Genomic DNA, 20,716 nt, shown 5'->3' with positions numbered 1-20,716 from the left:
ATTCTAGGTGAATGACATCCACTGTCTCTCCTTTGTCCATCCTGCTTGTTACTTCCTCGAAGAACTCTAGCAGATTTGTCAGGCAAGATTTCCCCATGCAGACTTTGACTTATTTTATCATTGGTCTCCAAGTACCACGAAACCTCATCCTTAATAATAGACTCAACACTTCCCCAACCACTGAGGTTAGGCTATCTGGGATATAATTTTCTTTCTTTTGCCTTCCTCCCTTCTTAAAGAGTGGAGTGACATTCCCAATTCTCCAGTCCTCCGGGACCATGCCAGAATCAAGTAATCCTTGAAAGATCATTGCCGATGCATCCGTCATCTCTCGGTAACCTCTCTCAGGACTCTGGGATGTCCTCCATCTGTCGCAGGTGATTTATCCAACTTAAGGCCTTTGAGTTTGCCTGGCACTTTTTCCTTTGTAATAGCAATGGCAGTCACCGCTGTTCCGTGACGGTCACAGACTTCCAGCACACTGCTAGTATCTTCTGCACTGAAGAAACAAGCAAAGTACCCATGAAGTACTTCCGCTACTTCTTTGTCCCCATTTACTACCTCACCAGCATAATTTTCCTGTGGTCCAATTTGAACTCTCACCTCTCATTTACCCTTTATATAACGGGAAAAACAACTGGGGAGAAACTCTTTTTATAACCGTCATATCACCATTGGTCCATCATTCTGCCGGAGTCTCAGGTACTCACTGTCTGCAGTGATGTATGACGTCGATTGATTCCGACCTGCTGAGTTCCTCTAGCGTGTTGTGCATGTTGCTTTGACCCCAGCGTCTGCGGTGTGTTTTGTGTTTACCATTGCCGAGCTGCTTTCTGTGTCTGGACACTTTGATTCCTCACTCTGATGCAGGTCCTGATCTGTCCAGTTGATGTCTACACACTCCGACAGAACGGAAATGCACAACACACAGTGAATAGCAACACGTACAACACGCTGGAGCAACTCAGCAGGTCGGGCAGCATCCGTGGAAACGAGCTATCAACGTTTCGGGCCGAGACCCTCCGTCAGGAAACGTTGACTGCTGGATCCACCAGTGTTTTGTGTGTGTTGCTTGAATATCCAGCATCTGCAGATTAACTCGTGTTTGCCTAGTGAATTTTTAAAGGTAAGTGCGAACAAGAGTTTTGGTGTTGAAGCTATCATTTATTTCGATATTGGAAAGGTGGAATAGCCCGGCTGCTGTGAGCTCGGGACGGTGGATCGCAGAAGAGAGAAACACTGTGTTCAACCTCTTTCCTCAAATATAACCAGTGATTCTGTAGCACAGCACCATTCGTTGTTACACTCTGTGACAGAGTCCATCACTCCGAACACGGTGCTTTTAAACCGGTGATTTTGTTGTCGGCTATCAACTCCCGCATGGTCGCACCACTTTAGCAAAGTAACTGACCAATATCAGACCTGATGTAAAGTCTCGGACCGAAACGTCGACTTTTCCATCGATGATGTCTGGCCTGCTGAGTTCCTTCAGCATTTTGTGTGTGTTGCTTGGATTTCCAGCATCTGGAGATTTCTCTTGTTTGTGACCAATATTAAACGTCACCCTAGAACTCGTCATTTACATCCTCATTTTGTTTTGGTATGCAAATGGCTCCAGTTACCCTGCTATGCAAAGGGGAACCAGGGCCTTTAACGGTCTTTCTTGCCGAGGTTGACTGCACAGTATCTGCAAACTTTCCTTGCCAAGTAGCTACAATAGTTTGACTTGCTGTAATTTCCACACTCTCCAGTTCTTTGTAAAGTCTGACTTCCCGTTGCACAGCAGGGGCCTGGAGAAAAGAAAAAGAAGCCTGGGTCCATGCGGAGAGGTGTAAACGGCACCATCCAGAAACGGAGCCAAACGAAATTGGAAACCATCTCACCGAACCTCTAACAAAAAATGATGGGGTTGATTCAGTTTGTGTTTGGGGGTCACCACAATACTTTCCTGCCTCTGTGTAATGTCTTTGCAGGACAAACAAGATGGAGTGCATGTTGGGTATGTGCCGTGGTGCCCCAGCACGGGAAAACTATAATGCCTGTAACGGTTATACCCCTCACAGTGAGTGAAACACGGTACATCCGACGGATAGAAAGAAATGTCAGCCGGGCACCCCTAAACTTTCAGGCTGGGATGCCTGCTATCTCTGCTGTTTTGAGCGATGGTATCTTAGGCCTCTCCCGAGGAATTATACTTTACTGGAAACTGGACTAACGGTCTCACTTCCTCTTCCACCGGTTGATGATACCTGTCATTGTAATCATAACGTCAGTGCCCCATATCAACTGGGGAATAGTACTTGTACACTTAGTCTCAGATATATGGAATTACTACAGAAATGTTTGCCATCTGGCAGACAGTATTGCAGAATCGGATGGGCCTAGTTTTCCTGCCAGCCGAGAAAGGGGGCACTTGTGTCCTCATAGGAAAAGAGTGTTGTACGTACCTTCCTGATGTTCCGAGAATGTTACTTACTTGAACCAGCGCTATGGGAAAAGGGGAAGAAGGTTAAAGGAATTAGAAAGCCGGATGAGAAACGTTACTAATGGAACAAGTTAGTGGGATGGAATACGGTGATGGTTTTCCGGCTGGGGAGGCAGTAACCTGCATGGGATAATCTCGGGTTTAGATAATTACCTAGATGCTGGGACAATGGAGGGCTATGGTCCTGAGCGGGTCAATGGGACTCGATAGAATAATAGTGCTCTGCGTCCATCCGTACACCTAAACCCCGGTACCTGCACCAACCAACCCTGCCCTTCCTCCAGCCAAGTTTCAGTAATGGCCACAACATCTTAGTTCCACGTACTGATCCATGCACTGCGTTCATACCCTTTATTCCTAAAACTCCTAGTGTTGAAAGAGACACAATTCAAACCCTCTAACTGGCTACAGTTATGTTTTATCCCCTGCCTGTCCTTTCTCACCAACTCAGAAGACATAGCATCATTCCCTTGTCCTTCCACCCTAATCTGTGCACTCACATTCTGATTCCTACCCCCAGGCAAACTAGTTTGAGCCCTCCCCAACACCCCTAGCATACCTACCCGCCAGGATATTGGTCCCTTTCCAGTTCAGGTGCAGCTCGTCTTTTTTGAACATGTCAGACGTTCCCCAGAAGAGATCCCAATGATCCAGAAATCTGAACCCCTGCCCTCTGTACCAATTCCTCAGCAACGCCTTCATCTGCAATAACTTGCTGTTCCTACCCTCTCAGTCTCGTGGCACAGGCAGCAATCCCGAGATTACCACTCTTGTGGTCCTGCTTTCTAACTTATTCCCTATTTCCCTATATTCCGTCTTCAGGACCTATTCTCTACTCCTGCCTATGTCATTGGTTCCCACATGAACCACGACATCTGGCTGCTGGCGCGCTCTCCTGGGAATACAGAGAACTCGCTCCGAGATATGACAAGCACAAGGCAGGCAGCAGACCATCCGGGATTCTTGATCTCTCCCACAGAACCTGAAATATTCTGCCCCCCGAAATATTGAATCCCCTATTCACTACTGCTCTCCTCTTTTTCCTCTTTCCTTTCTGAGCTGTGGGTCCAGTTTCAGTGCCAGAGACACGACCACTACAACTTGTCCCTGGTAGATGGACCCCATCAACAGCATAACAGTATCCAAAACGGTATACTTATTGTTGATGGAAACGTCAAAGTGATGCTCTGCTGTTTCTACCTATTCCCCTTCCCTCTCCGGACAGTCACCCAGTTGCCAGTCTCCTGACTTTTAGGGGTGACTGTCTCCCTGAAACTCCAATCTATTACTGCCATACCTCCCGAATGATCCGAAGTTGATCCAGCTCCAGTTCCAGTTCCCTAACTCGGTTTAACAGGGGCTGCAGCTGGATGCACCTCCTGCAGGTGTAGTCGTCAGAGGCAATCGTGCTGTCCCTGACTTCACACATCTTACAATCGGAGCACTGCACTGCCCCATCTACTACCTGCATTACCAACTCCTACGTTAATTAAATTAATTGGGTTTGGCTATTTTATCCTCCACAATATTCGGCCTGGGAATTTAAACTGGAGGTGGCAGTGTATTTTTTTTTTTTTTTACGAGGTCGACTTGCGAGCTCGATATCAACCCGGCAGGGATGGAGAGCGCGCTCGGGAGCGGACTGTCACTGGATGAACTCGGGATCCTCCGTCCTCGAGCCCGGCGCTGATCACACTGCGCCTCCAGCCGACCAAAATGTTCTTAAAGAAACTTACCCTGCCTTACCTCACTGGAAACAAGCTCGTCCTCAGTCTCTACTCGCCGAAGCTGCCGAAGCCTCTACAAACAGAAAGCTTCAGAAACCTGATCCAATATGGCCTCGGATTTAGATAAGTACATGGATGGTGGGAGTATGGAGGGCTACGGTCCAGATTCGGGCCGATGGGACTAGGTAGAACGATAGTTCTGTGCGGCCGTCCGTATAACTGACAGCCCGGACTTCACGGTGAAAGGTCATCGGCTATTAATATAGCAGAGGATGTAAACAGTATTTTTCCACATTTGCCTAAAAATTTAAAAGCAAATGCAAGCGTGGATATTCGACGCTGGAAACAGAAGGTAGCAATAGGGGAAAAATATCGGAGAAGGTTAATAAGTACTTGTCTTTAATAATGAGTGTATGACAGCATGCCAGAAATTCGAGAGGGTCAGAGACAGAAGGGTGTGTAGTTACTATTTCGAAGGAGTTGTTTGGGAAACTGGAAGACCTGAAAAGAAATGTCGCCTGGAGCAGATAGGACTACACCGCCGGATTGTGAAAGAGGCAGCTGATGAGATTATAGGGCGTTAGGAATGATCGTTCAAGAGTCACTGCTTTCTGGAATGGTTCAGAGGACTAGAAAATTGCAAATGTCATGATACCCTTCTAGACGGCAGGGAAGCAAAAGACAGAAAGTTACGGACAGATTAGCATGGCTGTTGTGGTTGGGAAGATGCTGGAGTCAATTATTAAGGTTGAGGTTTCTGGGTGCTTCCGGGCAGCTGTTAAAATGTGAAGGACAAAATTGGTTTCCTTAATGGGAAATTTTTCCTGACATATCTGTAGGAATTATTTGAGGAAATATAGACAAGATTGAGAAAGGAGAGCCACGGGATGTTGTTTACTTGCATTTTCAGAAGACATTAATCCAGTGCCACTGATAAGGCTGTTAAACAAAATTGGAGCTCACGGTGTTACAGGAAAGATACGAGCATCGACAAAATATTGGCGACTGGTGGGAGGCAAAGGCTCGGAGTAAATATGGCGTTTTCAGTCGCTTGCCGATGACTAGTTGTGCTATGGCGAGCGCTTTGTCGTACATTATACATCGATGTTCTGGATGTCGAAATTGATGGTTTTGCATGTGATAGAAAATGAGGTGGAAGACCTGGCAAAGCAGAATGTTCGAAGAAGTACTTGGACAGAAAAGGCAGATACATGGCAGATGGAATACGGAGTACGGTAGTGCAGAGTCATACACTTTGGTAGAAGAAACAAAGCTGCAGACTATTTTTCAAGCGGGAAGCAAATTCATAAATCAGTAAGCAAATGGACTCGGGAATTCTACTGCAGTGCTCCCTCAATGTTAAGTTGCAGACTTCCAATGCTAAGGAAGGTAAATGCAGTTTTAGCCTTCATTCCCCTCGGACTAACATCTAAAAGCAACGATATAATGATGGTGTATCGTAAGACATCGATCAGATTCATTTGGAGGATTGTAGTCAAGTTTCTGTCCAATTTCTGATAAAGGATGCGCTGGCATTGTATGGGCTCTGTGGGGTTTCACTAAAGTGATCCCGGAATGAAACGGCTAAAATAAGAGAAGTGTTTGGAGACTCTGAGCCTGCACTCGTGAGAATATAGAAGAATGAGGGAGGATCTCATTGAAAACCATCGAATAAGTAAAGATCAGGTGGATGTGGAGAGGATGTCTGTCCGGTTTCTCTGACACCGACGCTGATGTCCAGCTCAATCGACCCGGGACATAGTGATGAGATGCCGTGAAAAATATCCTTCTGCCTCCCTAGCTGAGTGGTCGCAGTTGCCACGGTGACTGATTAGGGCGGTAGACCAAAAGTTCATTGAGGTTTCACTAATCATGTTCCACTGCGGTTTAAGCGGGTCCACTCAGAGTCACTTGTGTCCACGTAATTAGAAATTCCTTTATTCCTTCTAGCAAACTGCTAATCGTGTCGCCATCTCCTGAAAAGCTATGGAATAAAGAAAATAAACTGTTCACTTTATTATGCTTCAAATCTCTTGCTGTGAGCTCAGGCTGTTCATTGGAAATTCTGTCGGTTGAGTGACTCTGGTCATTCTTGTCTTTCGACTGATCATCTGCCGCCAACACGGACTGAACTGCTTTCCTATTGAGCCGTACATCTTCAGAATGGTCTCCTAATCTTGGGGCTCCGTGAATGTGTGAAGAAATGAGATTATTCCGGACAGTATCAGCTCACAATGCTTAAGGTCCCCTCAGCGGACAAAACCAGTGACCCTTTGCAACGCCCCCTCCGTCTCTAAAGGTATCCTTCTTTAGGCAGGGGCCCCTACCTGCAGGCAGGAGAACGGGGTTGTTTGGATCTCCCTTTCTCAGAGGCAATAGAGGCAAAATATATTAACGAGAGAGGATTCAAAGAAACAAAGCATATTTATTATCCAATTAGATATAAATTATTCTCCTTGAGATTTTGCTGCTCATAGGCAGCCACAAGGCAAGAAACTCGAATAAACCAATTTTCAAAAGACCGGAAGTCAATGCGCAGAGAAAAAGAGAGAAAGAAACACACATCGAGCAAACAAGAGAAACAAGCTCACAGCATCCCGAATTAGACTGGATAGAGAAACAAGCTCACAGCATCCCGAATTAGACTGGATAACAGATCCGCTCCCGGAGCATCCGGAGTAGGCCAAAAGACTCGGTCCCCGGTTTTTACATCAACGTGACAGAAGCACCTCATTGTTCAACCCATTGATGTTTGTCCCGAAGAACAGCCCGGAGACAAAGAGAGAAAATACGGAAGGGACGCGGTGGAAATTAAACAGAATATGTGACAGCAGGGATACTGAAACCGTGTGATTAAGAAATGCATAATACGTTCATTGCTGACATGTCGGGAACGAGGTCTCCGAATGGGTGGAAGCACAGACAGCAGAGAGATAATAACAGGATGGGGCAGCGGTGAGGAAACACGGAAAAGAATACAGAGAGATACGGGCAGAGAGATAGGCGCGATAAACATCAACAAAGGGCAGTTATTAAGAGAAACCATGTGACGTCAGCAAATAACCGATAAATGAAAATGAAAGAAAAGAATGGGAAGCGTCCACAATGGAGCAGCGCAACACACGTTTAGCCAATAGCAGAGTGGCGCAGCGGGAGCGTGCTGGGTCAAAGGTCATCATTTCGGTGTAAACCATCTATGATTTGTCTAATTTACCGCAGATTCGCGAATCGAATCGTCTGCGCACTCTGTAAGCGAACTGGAGTGTTGAATTCAGGGATATTCATAAAGATTTTGCCTGAGATGGAGAGTTCCGGTATAAACCTAGACTGGATAGAGTGCGGTTGTATCCGTGGTGTGCTGGAGGTGACAGAGATCTATGAAGGTCATATCAAATTAGCGTGGCCATATCAGATTAGTAGTAAACTGTCCTGACGTGTGTAAACCGAGACAGCATCAGATGAGGAACTTCATGAAGATGGCGTTTGGAAACTGGAACCCATGCCTGAGAGGCAGGTAGCGGCAGGTACACTCACAACATTAGAGAATTGTCTGGGTAAGCACCTCGACAATCAAGGTACTGAAGGCAATTGCTCATAAGTGAATTGTTTCTTTTTCTCTCTGGTGAGATTGGTTCCTGAATGTCAGCATGGACGCGGTGAGTCGAAAGGCCTGTTTCAGGGTGACACGATTCTGTGATTCTATCTTACATTTGTTAATCACAATAACGGGTTTAATTTAATCATGTAATGGACAGAGGGATTGGTGAGTGGACTGACACACTCAGGGTGAACACATCATCCGACATGGTTTGATGTGCTCTAGTTTGTTGCGGGAGTATGGGTTAGAGTGAGAGCAGGAAGCTGCACTGGTCGGTTCATCGAGAAAATGTGAAAGATAGGAAATCCATCCTTGATCGATCGGCCAGCCCAGGATAAATAATAATCTTGCACTCAATCATGGATTTAAACGATTTCTGGACTTCATACACGAGCAAGAAGGGTGAGACACTCGGCGGATAGAAGTCTGCACATATCGAGTTCTATGAATTGTTTACTTCTGATAGTTTCGATGATAGATGAAAACTCTGCTAACTGCTATCGTCGGATATCACACCTCCGTCAGGTGTCTGGAGGACAGCTCTGTTCACCATTATATCACCATTGTTCCATCATTCTGCAGGAGATTTGCTTCCTGAACCATCTCCAGTAGTGCATGACTGTGGCTCGACCTGCTGTCTGAATCCGATCGGTCACTCTGATCCCCCACCCTGGTGCAATTCCTGTTATGTCCAGTTAATGTCTCCATCATACGACAGATCGGAGATACAAAACTACCAGTAATTCGCTCGGAATCGGACTGAAGTGAGAATGACCCCTTCACAATTCGGAGAGCTCCACATCGCTTCTTGCCTGTCGCATTATAAAACCGGAATACATAAATGATTTGTTGAACAACACGGCGTTAGGTTTGAATGAGAGTTCCTTTCGCTAAATCTTTAAAACTATCGGTGACTGAAAAGCTGGAGAAAACTGAGACAGTTCTGTGGGAAGGACACGAAGAAACTGACTGCAGTATTGCAGTGAACAAACATCAAAGCAATTATGTTCACTCTCTTGTGCTTGTTCTTGTTTTTGTCATGATGAACCAACAGCGGTTCCTCGTTAGTATAGTGGTTAGTATCCCCGCCTGTCACGCGGGAGACCGGGGTTCCATTCCCCGACGCGGAGACGCTGGTTTTACAGCTCTTCTTCAAGAAGAATATTATCTAAAAATGAACAAATAATTTGGTATTGAAGTGATCAGTTCATTGAACAATGGGAAGGTAGAATATCTCTTGCTGCTGTGAGCGCAGAACGGTAGAGTGTTCCAAGAAGAAACAAACGTTGCGTTGAGACTGTTTCTTCGAATCTCCCTGGGAGAGACTGTGTCCAGCACCGTTCGTTGTTACACTCAACGACTGAGTCCATCATTCCGACCACACTAAACCGTGACTTTTGTTAGCAGCTATCAACTCTCTCATGGCCCCACCACGTTAGCAAAACAACTGACCAACATTAACTGTCACCCTATAACTCTTCACTTGCATCCTCATCTTGTTTTGGTACGCATAATGACTCCAGGCCCCTGCTGCGCAAAGTGAAATCAGGCTTTACAAAGAACTTTCTTGCCGGGGTTCACTGCACACTGTCTGTGAACATTCCTCGCCGAAGCGCTGGGTTATCTTGACTTGCTGTAGCTCTTCCCACTTCCCTTCTGTCCCATAAAGGACAACATGGATTGTGGCTGCAGTTGAATTGCCCAGAGAATTCAGCTCTCCTCAGTGATCCTGTCATCGACTATCCTGAAGAACAGAGTTGTTGATCAATAATGTCGGCAGCCGTGCTTTGCGTCATTACTCCACAGAGTGGTGTCAAGCAAGAAATTAAAACAATGTTCACTATCAGCAACTGGAGTTGCACAAACTTCCTAGCAGGGTTTCTAACAGGATTTGCATGGTTACAGTTGACGATGTGCTCAGAGATATCAAAGATGTTTGTGGATAATATCAGGCCTGTGATGACACAACTACCTCCGCTCTCAGCGAACAGAACGTTTAATGTTGTTCAGTTTTTGCAGGTGCTGGCGTTTTGTTAGAAATGTCATTGATTTGCAGACTTGAAAATCAAGCGTTGTTATCCAATTACTGTAACACTAGGGCCATACTGATGCTCTCACGAGCCCATCTGGTAGGTCCCCAGATAGGAACACTACAATCCAGTAACGTTGCTCAGTCTCCTTCATCCTTCAGCGCTGCAGATGGTGTGAATTTGGAACAGCATATGCCAAATTGTAATAACCTCTTGACAGCGTTTGTTCAGACTAGAGACACCATTTATTTGGAAAGGAGATACGCTTGGACCATCAACACAGTAGGCCTGCCAGACGGCTCTGTAAGTGCCATCAACAGAAGTTGTGATATCACTGATGACTTATACGTACTGTTACCTACACCTGAACCCATTACCCCGTAGTTGCAATAACAGACTTCACCCTCACCCTCATGATGCAGCTTCAAAGATGAGGATTCATGTAGTCCATTACAAGACACTTAATGCCATCGTTCAAAACAGTTCCATTGGGAAGTGTAATTTCTCTGGGCAGTTCAGTCCAGTGCTCCCTTCACAGCTCTAACATGGTTACCAAAGTAAAAAACAGACTCAATCTTGCCCGAACCTCATCATCTCCATTTGGCCTCCAGCAGGTTATTTTGGGTTCTGGTGAGGTCATAGCTGGACGAATCTGCGTGGATAACTTATCGGACGTCAACTCTGAATAACCTATGTGCTCGCTATCATCGGCTCTCCAACTCGTGTCCTCTATATTATTTATTTGTTTGTTTATTTGTAGTTGCAGAGATTTTCGGCCATCCAAATCGCTGCAGGTCCGATTTCAGCCGGCCATCCAATTCGCTGCAGGTCCCATTTCAGCCAGCCATCCAATCCGCTGCAGGTCGCCTGAATGGATGTCGTGTCCCTTAAAGAGCTGTCAAAAACCTTACCAAAGCTCTTGAATGGCTTTTCTGTGATGGTTGGGATGGCTGTGCCTGCGATGCTGAACCAGAACTTATTTTCCACCATCCCTTTCCTCAGCTCCAAAGATCTAGATGTGGCTGGTTTGAAACGCATCCGGGCCCACTCCACCAGCTTTTTCAGCCCCTGCGGAATCTACCAGCAGCCTGTGACTGATTCTGTGGTGACTGTGAGATCATCCATGAACGCCCTGATGGGTGGTTTCCGTTGAGTGGAATTCATTCTGGGCCCTCTGCACTCTGGTTCAGCAGTCTTAGTGAGCATGTTCATGGCTAGGGAGAACAGTGTCACTGAGATAGTGCATCCTGTAATGATACCGATCTCCACTTTGTGACAGTTTGATGTATTTGCTCCTGTAGAGACCCTCACCCTGAAGTTGCTGTAATAATCAGCGATAAGGTCTCTGATTCTGCTAGGGGCGTGGTGTTTGGTAAGCATGAGCTGTGCCAACTTCTGCGAATGGAGCCATGTGCATTTGAGAGGTCGAGTCACAACACTGGCAGGTTGCTCTTGTTCTTTCTGGCCTCCCTGATGAACTGTTTCACCACACCGGCTTGCTCCAGACAGCCAGGCATCCCTGAAATGTCACCCTTCGGGACTGATGTATCAATACAGGTATTCTTTGCTAGGCAGGTGCACAGCCGATTGGAAAAGGCACTGAGGAAGATCTTTGCCTCGGCACACAGCAGGGAGATGATGCGGAACTGGTCTATCTAAGTGGCGTTTTCCTCCTTAGGGAGTCACACCGCTTCAGCCACTCTCCACCGTTCCGGGATCTTCGCCCTTCTCCAGAAGACTTGCAGCATCTTCCACAGACGCAGCAGGAGTTTGTGCAATTCTTGAACGCTTTGTACGAGGTGCTGCTTGGTCCTGGAGCCGAGCTTGTCCTTGCTTTGCTGATGACCTCTCTGACTTCCTTTAGCTGCAGCTCTGACATGTCGAACTGCACATCCGGTTCAGGGGATCTATTAGGATTTTGCAGTTTCCCAACTCCTGCTCTCTTTCAGGATCACTGTAAATCATCTTCAAATGTTGATCTATGTCTTCCTACGAACAGGTCAGTTTCTCACTGCGCCTCTGCCCCAGCAACTCCTTTGTGAATCTGAAGGGGTTGGCGATAAAGGCAGCACATTTTCGATCCCTTTCACAACGCCACCTCCGATGCCACTCTGCTCGGCGGAGGGCCTTGATCTTCTTTCGTAGTATGCACTTCAGCTGGGTCAAGCTGATGCGCTCCTCTTCTCCGGCCTCGTCGTCAGACTGGGCTGCTCGTTCTCCCTCCCTCTCCGGAACTCCTGAGGGTATTTTTCCTTTAGATTCATCGCACTTTTTGTGACGGTCCTCCTCTCAGAGGACACAGATTGGGTTGCCAGTCCGTTCTGCCCCGGTCGCTGTCTCTTCGGGCTGTCACTGACTCTCCAGTCGTCACCACTCTTTTCGTGGTTGTCACGCAGTCTTTGCTGGCTGTCACTGATGGACTCAGGGTGTAAGCTGTGTACGTACATCTACTAATGCCTCTGGACACACCTTCACTGATGTCACCATCAGGTGCTTCGGCATTGGATTCATAAATAAAGATACTGAATTAAATTGATCAAAATCCACAGTTGTAATGCTCATTTACGTGAACAAAGGATTGTGGGCTGAATACTTTTTCGAGGTACAGTACTATAACTTCTCTCGATCCATACTTCCCAGATCCTGTCTATGATAATGAAATTAATGACACGGCCTTTATTTCCAGACTAAACATATCCCTACTCGGAACTAATTTGAAACATCCCGTTTTCTCTGCTGACGAGTTCCAAAGTGTTCGTCCACTTCCACTTTACTCCACCTTCAGCCCAACATCCAGGGAGACAATATATGTACTGGCACAGAACGCTTTGCTGGACGCATTCAAAAAATTCCGTCTCCAATCCTTATACACAAAGGCAATCAACTTTTAATCTTTCAAAACTTAATACTTTAAAACCTCTCAGCTCTGTTGTCAAACCAATGCTCTCTTGTTTTGAATCACCCCCTTCCTGGGGAAACAACTAAGCCTCACATTATGCATGCCACGCATGATCTTATATACATGTCTCAAATCATTCCTCGATCATTCCAGAGCATATGCAACTTTCTTTTAATAAAGGCCCCCAATTCCAGCAACAATCTGCTGAATCTGTCCTGCATTCTTTTTATAATTTAATACCAACATTTCTATTGAGGTATGAAGACATTTATACAGAATATTCTCAGAAACACCTCAGCCACGTGTTACATAACTGCAACAACATTCCTTATTCGTTTATTCACTCAGTGCCCTGACTGGTGAAGGCGATCGGCTAAACCTGATGATCTTCATCCCGCTATCTGCCTGTGCCACGTGTTCAGTGAACTGCGCACTTGCACTCCTCGGCCCGTCTGTTTCATAACACTCCCCGGGGCTCCAGCCTACACTGTATTAATCCTGCACTAGTTTCATTTCCCACAATGCTGTGCTTCTCGTGCATCTGGATTGAAGGCCAATGGCGATTCCTCAGCACACACTGCTAGATCATCCCCTTGCACTTTTATATCGTTGCCTACACGATCTACACTGCTGTTTATTTTAGTATCATTTACAAACTAAGTACGCCTTCTACTTTCACATCCAAAACATTCATAAAGAGCGCACACAAAACATTGAATTGAATTTAATTTAATTGAGTTGAATTGAATTGAATTGACTTTATTTCTTGTAACCTTCACATGAGGAGTGCGAACCTTTACGCTACGTCCTCGTTTAAATGTGTAATGTGTAATTTATAGTAATTTGTAATTAAAAGAATGATACTTATGTGAGAATGCTGTCTTGGAGTCTACAGTTCAGCATTTAATACCATAGTTCCATCTAGGCTGGACAAGGAGCTCTGAGAGCTCGGCTTTGACCCTGCCTTATGCAGCTGGATCCTGGATTTCCTGTCAGACCATCAGCATTTTGTAAGAGAGGGTTCCCTAAACTCAAACCCTCTGACTCTCAATACAGGAGCCTCTCAGGGCTGCTTACTGAGTCTCCTCCTTTACTCCCTGTACACCAATGTCTGCATCGCCACCCACAGCTCCAATATGCTAATTAAATTCGCCGACGACACTACATTGTTTGGCCTCATTTCAAACAGTAACGAGGTGGCCTACAGGGAAAAAGTCATTTCTCTGACACAGCGGTGTCAAGAAAACAATCTCTCCCTCAATATCGCAAAAACAAAGGAGCTGCTTGTGGATTACAAGAATAATGGAGACGGGCTATACCCTGTTGATATCACTGGATCTGGTTCGAATTCCTCGGCATTCACATCACTGAGGTCCTCACATGATCTGTGCACACCGGCTCTTGTGGTGAAAAATGTACAACAGCAACACTTTCAACTCAGACGGTTGAGGAAGTTTGGTGAGGGCCCCCAAATCCTAAGAACTTGCTACAGAGGCACAATTGGGAGCATCCCGACTGGCTGCATCACTGCCTGCTATGGGAACTATACCTCCCTTAATCGCAGGAGTCTGCAGAGAGCGGTGCAGACAGCCCAGCGCATCTCTATAACCACATAATCATATAACAATTACAGCACAGAAACAGGCCAATTCCGCCCTTCTAGTCCGTGCCGAACGCTTACTCTCACCTAATCCCACTGACCCGCACTCAGCCCATAACCCTCCATCCCTTTCCTGTCCATATACCCATCCAATGTTGCTTTAAATGACAAAAGCGAACCTGCCTCTACCACTTCTACTGGAAGCTCATTCCATACAGCTACCACTCTCTGAGTAAAGAAATTCCCCCTCGTGTTACCTTTAAACTTTTGCCCCATAATTCTCAACGCATCTCGTCTTGTTTGAATCTCCCCTACTCTCAATGGAAAAAGCCTATCCACGTCAACTCTATCTATCCCCCTCATAATTTTAAATACCTCTATCATGTCCCCCCTCAACATTCTACGCTCCAAAGAATAAAGACCTAACTTGTTCAGTCTTTTCCTGTAACTTAGGTGCCGAAACCCAGGTAACATTCTAGTAAACCTTCTCTGTACTCTCTCTATTTTGTTGACATCTTTCCTATAATTCGATGATCAGAACTGTACACAATTCTCCAAATTCGGCCTTACCAATGCCTTGTACAATTTTAACATTACATCTGTTATGTGTGAAGCCAAGCAGAGCTGCAGAACGGATGCTGCTAATAAGAGAGAGATAAGGGAGAGCCATTCGAAATGCTAATAAGAGAGAGATAACGAGACAGAGACACATAATTCAGTATTTTGGCGTCTGCACTGATACTGCCACGGACATTTGCTTTGAACATTAACTGTTCGTTAACACTCCTGCTGAGACAACAGAAAGTGGTGAAGTTTGATGGACAAGTGATACCCCATCGGGGGGGGAGGGATAAAATTGCGGGTTTTCTAAGACACAGGCAGACACGCCACGAGACCCTGAAGAGAGCATTGTGCTCCCACAAGTTGGTGGGAGTTTGGAGGACCGATTCGCGGGAATCGGCCAGAGGCTCACAGGGTCCACCGGTGGGGACCTGTTGTGTGTCCACCCTTGGCTGGGTGACGGGTTCACCATGGAAGAACGGTCGCATCTGGAACGCAGTGGTCACAGTTGGTGACCACAAAAGGACAAGAAAACAACGGAAGGTTTACCTGAAATTTCAGCTGTATCTCCCACTCTCTCTCCAACGGTACCACAACAACTATCTCAAACTAAAATAAACTGAACTGAACTCTGCTGCACTTGAAGACTGATCATTTACCCCTAGACTTCGATAGAGCTTGGTTGATTCCTATTCCTGTATTTCTTTTTATATGTGTATATTATCATTGCTAACCTGTTACATTTATATCATTGCATTTAGTGTACTGTATTACTTAATTTGCTAATAAACTTTATGACTTTCTAGCAATTACAGACTCCAACGAGTGTTCCATTTCTGCTGGTTTGACAACCCAGTTACAAGGTACGTAACACATCCCAACTCCTATAATCAATGCTATGATTTATAAAGGACAACATAGCAAAAGCTTTCTTCACCACCCTATCCACATGAGATTCCACCTTCAGGGAACTATGCACCATTATTCCTAGATCACTCTAGGATACTGCATTGTTCAATGCCCTACCATTTATCATGTATGCCCTATTTGGATTATTCCTACCAATGTGTAGCACCTCAAACTTATCAGCATTAAACACCATCTGCTCACTCCTCTAACTGGCCTAAATCTCTCTGCAAACTTTGAAAACCTACTTCATTATCCACAACGCCACTTACCTTAGTATCATCAGCATACTTATCATCTGTAATTGTGAACTCCCCCTCCCCCATGATTCAGGACGTTTACAAGCACTGGTGTGTATAAAGGGCCTGTAGGATCATTGGGGACCCAAGCCTTTCCGACCACAATCTATTCCAGTGTCTACCATCCGGGAAGCGATGTCCAACAGGCTCCAGGGCAGCTTCTTCACCAGGGCATTAGACTAATAAACTCACGCTGATTTAGTGCACACTATAGTACATTGACTGTTCTATTTATTATAAATTATTATAAATCACCATGATTGAACATTGCACATTTGGACTGTTACGAACCCCGTAACTGGGTCACTTACCAGCAAAGATAGAGAGGTCCGTTGAAGTCTGATGGTACTATTTTAAAACGTTTTTATTTATAAAGGGGCACAAAAGTAAGGTTAATACAAACATTCAGATAATCTACGTCGTCAATACTCAATCTAAGCGCGCGGGTATAGTAGTAATCATCAATAAGAAGTGGCTCTATCGTTTTGTCTAGGGGTCAAAATATTGTCCGATGGAAATATAAAAGTCTCACAAGTTCATGCAGGCGGTAGCCTTTTGGGGACCGCTGGGTTTCACTTGTTGGAGAGAGAGAGAGATTTTTGGTGAGAAAAGAAACTTGCCCAATCTTTAGGACGCAAACCGTTGAATCGGGAACGTGCGTTCCCCGTTGTTAGTTCGAAGTCCTTTTCGGTGTTATCAGCCACTCGTTCTCCGGTCCAGGGGAAACTGACCACACGTGGCTTGCGAATAGCTTCCCGTTATCACGGGAGCGATGAGCGATGGTGTCTCCTTCTGGTGCGTCGCTAGGGGACTGCCTCCTGCAGCCCCTCTTTTATCTTGACTTGCAGGATTGTAGCTGTCAATCAGGGTGGGGTGATACAATCCCCACCCCACATTGCCCGAGGGGGTACACGTAGCCCTGATAGCGGGCACGTAGCATAGGGTCGCAATCCACAAATGTGTCTCAAGAAACAATGGTCAAATCCGTTGCGTTGTCTTTCTGAGGATTCTCTCTCATTTCCTGGGTCCAAGACCCGAATTAATAGCGATCTTGCGGTTCTCAGGAAGGAGGGGGCTGGGATCATAACAGGACGGAGACGTAACGTAAAGATTTTTATCCCTCATGTATGTGAAGGATGTTCCAAAAATAAAGACAATACAATTCAGTTCAGTTCAATTCAAATTCAGTTCCCAGCACTGATCCTCCTGGAACGCCTCTGTCCACAGATCTCCAGTTAGAGTAACACCCTTCAACCATTGCTCTCTGTTTGCAATCTCCACCGAGCCTAAATGCTCTGGATGAGACCACCATGAAAGGCCTTGTTGAAAGCTTTTCAAATTCGATCAATACAATATCAACAGTCCGGTCCTCTTCAATCAACCATTTTACATAAAACATGTGATCATGTTTGTAAACTATAATCTCACCCACACAAAGCCATGTTGGCTACCCTGAAAAAAAATATGCCTTTGCCGATGTGAGTTGATTTTATGAGTAAGAATTAATGTAAACATTAATGCACGAGTTAGCCATTTCCTGGATTTTGTCTACTGCCTTGTTAAACAGGCAAACAATATTGACTCGTCAACAGTCCACTGCAAAAACAAGCTGTAGGGTTTCACTGATAATGTAATGGTTTCTCTGTAGCTGCAACTTTTGGGTTATGACTCGAGATAACGGGGTTAGGAATGTTGTTGTCCTTTCTTGTGAGCTGGAAGAGAGACTTTCGGGGTCTTTTGACCGGGGAGAGATGAGGAGGCAAGACGTGAATGGAGAGATCTGGTAGACCACCGGACGGGTTGGACTTGGAGCGAGGGTCCGAAGGGCAGCGACGATCGGAGGAGGTTGATGGTGGATAATCGACTTATCGGTGAGTTCCAACTTTGTGCAACAGACTGTTTCATAAGATCAGGCCCTTTTCCTTTTTTCGTTTTTTTAACTAACCATATAGACAAAGTAAGAACTATAAAACCTAACCGTTTAATCGCATATTGTGTTTCATAGATGCTGCCTGGCCTGATGTGTTCCACCAGCATTTTTTGTGTGTTTTTGTTTGAGTTTCCAGCATCTGCAGATTTCCTCGTGTATGTGTATTGTTTGTGATTTCCGTACTGAATTGTAACGGGGGACACATCGCGCAGCATCCACCCAAACGAGATTTCTTCAGTCTGGCCGGGCCGGCGGTGATCACCCCCTATATTAAGCTGCTGGCTAAAGAGAGAGTCACCTGTGCAATTAAAAAGAATCTACAGAGATCTCCATGGAGGACGCTGAAATGTGCTACCCTGCCTCATTCACTCAGTAATCTCTGATGTATCTCATCCAGTCTGGTGAGAGTCCCAAAGCTCCCAGCAGCTTGCTGTAAACATGCCGCGGAACATCCGTGTATCCTCCTGAACTTTCTTTAATGCGTCACTTTCAGTTTGAGGAATATTGACATGAACTAATCATCAGGTGCTTTGCCCAAAACCTCTGGCACCAGGCATACGTTCCGTTCCCTGTCCCTGAGATGTTCTTCTTTCCTACCTTCCCTGTGATGTCCTTCCTGTTATTAATGGATGTGCAAAGTGCCTTGTTATTCCCCCCAGTCTTGCTCTGCAAAATCATTCCCCCTCCCCCAGCATCATTCCGTACTACCGATTCTCTGAAGATATTGCATATTGCTGAAAATTTATCAATGGCCTTGTCTAATTTCCACTTACTGAATATTCCTTGTGGTTCCTTTTCCTTTTTGACTGAATTTGCAATATTCCTGAACAGCACGACTGTAAATAAGTCCCAGAGGTCAGATGTCAGTTTACTCAATAACAACAGCTCCCAGTCTCTACTCTCCCCAGTTCCTGCCAAATACAGTTCCCATTAGCTTGCCCTCAGATTAGTAAATTCCCCCAAGATTGTGTGCTTATTTGGGGATGACTGTTTTCAAAATAGTCTCTCACAGAAATTCCTCAGCTTCAAGGCTCATGCCCCAATGCAAGGTCACTTAAATGTCTCGAATGTATCTGCTTCTAAAACTACCCCTAGCTGCGAATTCCATTCATTTTCTGAGAGTGAAAAAAGAACCTATGACATCCCGCACTGCTATGCATTCCTCCAATCACCTTAAAATTACACCCCCCCCCTCCCCTCTTTCCCGCCACTTCCACCCGAAGAAAAATGCTCGGGCTGTCTAATCGATACATGCCTTCTTGACATGCAAGTCAAGTCAAGTCGCTTTTTATTGTCATTTCGACCATAAACTGCTGGCGCAGTACACAGTAAAAACGAAACAACGTTCCTCCAGGACCATGGTGCTTCATGAAACAGGACAAAAATACACCAGACTAAGTGAGACAACACAAGGCCACACTATCCTATGTAAGACAACGCATGATCTACACTAGACTACAGACCTACACAGGACTACATAAAGGGCACAAAACAGTGCAAGGTAGTACAATAATTAATAAATAAGACAGTAGTCACAGTAGAGGACAAATTTTAATATAATAATAAATGATGTACATGTTAGTCTGGACGCTGAGTATTAAGGATTCTGATGGCTTGGTGGAAGAAACTGTTGCACAGTCGGGTCGTGAGTGCCCGAATGCTTCGGTATTTTTTTTTCCCAGATGGCAGGAGGGAGACGATTTTGTATGAGGGGTGCGTGGGGTCATTCACAGTGTCGTTGGATTTACGGGTGCAGCGTATAGTGTAAATGTCTGTAATAGCGGGAAGAGAGACCCTGATGATCTTCTCAGCTGTCCTTACTATCCGCTGCAGGGTCCTGTGATCGGATACCGTGCAGTTCCCAAACCAGGCAGTGATACAGCTGCTCAGGATGCTCTCGGTACATCATCTGTAGAATGCGGTGATGACGGGGGTGGGAAATTGACTTTTCTCAGCTTTCGCAGAAAGTAGAGACACTGATGTGCTTTCTTGGCTATGGAGCTGGTGTTGAGAGAACAGGTGAGATTCTCCGTCAGGTGAACACCAAACAATTTGGTGCTCTTAACGATCTCTACCGAGGAGCTGTCGATGTTCAACGGAGGGTGGTCGCTCCGTGCCCTCCTGAAGTCAAGGACCATCTCTTTTGTTTTGTTCACATTCAGACAGGTTGTTGGCTCTGCACCAGTCCGTTAGCCGCTGCCGCTCCTCTCTGTGTGCTGACTCGTCGTTCTTGCTGATGAGACTCACCACGGTCGTCTCATCGGCGAACCTGATGTAGTGGTTCGAGCTGTGTAGTGCTGCACAGTCGTGGATCAGCAGAGTGAACAGCAGTGGACTGAGCACACAGCCCTGGGTGGCCCCCGTGCTCACTGTGATGGTGTTGAGATGCTGCTCCCGATCTGGACTGACTGCATCTTGTATACCTCTTTCAAGTCACGTCTCATGCTGCTCCCTCCAAAGAGAAAACTGCTCCCTTCCTCAACATGTCCTCACAAGACATGCTCTATGAAGTATGAAGTTCAATGTCAATATACTGTCAATGTTTACACGTGTCACCACATACTACCCTCAGATTCATCTTCTTTTTTGTTGTTCGCATAAGCACATCTGGTTTCATGGTGTAATGGTGAGCACTCTGGACTCTGAATCCAGCGATCCGAGTTCGAGTCTCGGTGGAACCT

The 20,716-nt window shown here is 45.7% G+C and overlaps 1 non-coding gene across 1 annotated transcript; it reads left to right on the top strand.

The window, feature by feature from the left end:
* Positions 1–20,644: 20,644 nt before the first annotated feature.
* On the top strand, positions 20,645–20,716 carry trnaq-cug (transfer RNA glutamine (anticodon CUG)). The gene has a single exon. It is a non-coding gene; the product is annotated as a tRNA-Gln (tRNA).

Source organism: Hemitrygon akajei, chromosome 28, assembly GCF_048418815.1.
Source record: "Hemitrygon akajei chromosome 28, sHemAka1.3, whole genome shotgun sequence".
Classification (NCBI taxonomy): domain Eukaryota; kingdom Metazoa; phylum Chordata; class Chondrichthyes; order Myliobatiformes; family Dasyatidae; genus Hemitrygon; species Hemitrygon akajei.
Note: the sequence above shows the minus strand (reverse complement) of the source record. Positions and strands in the feature narration are given on the sequence as shown.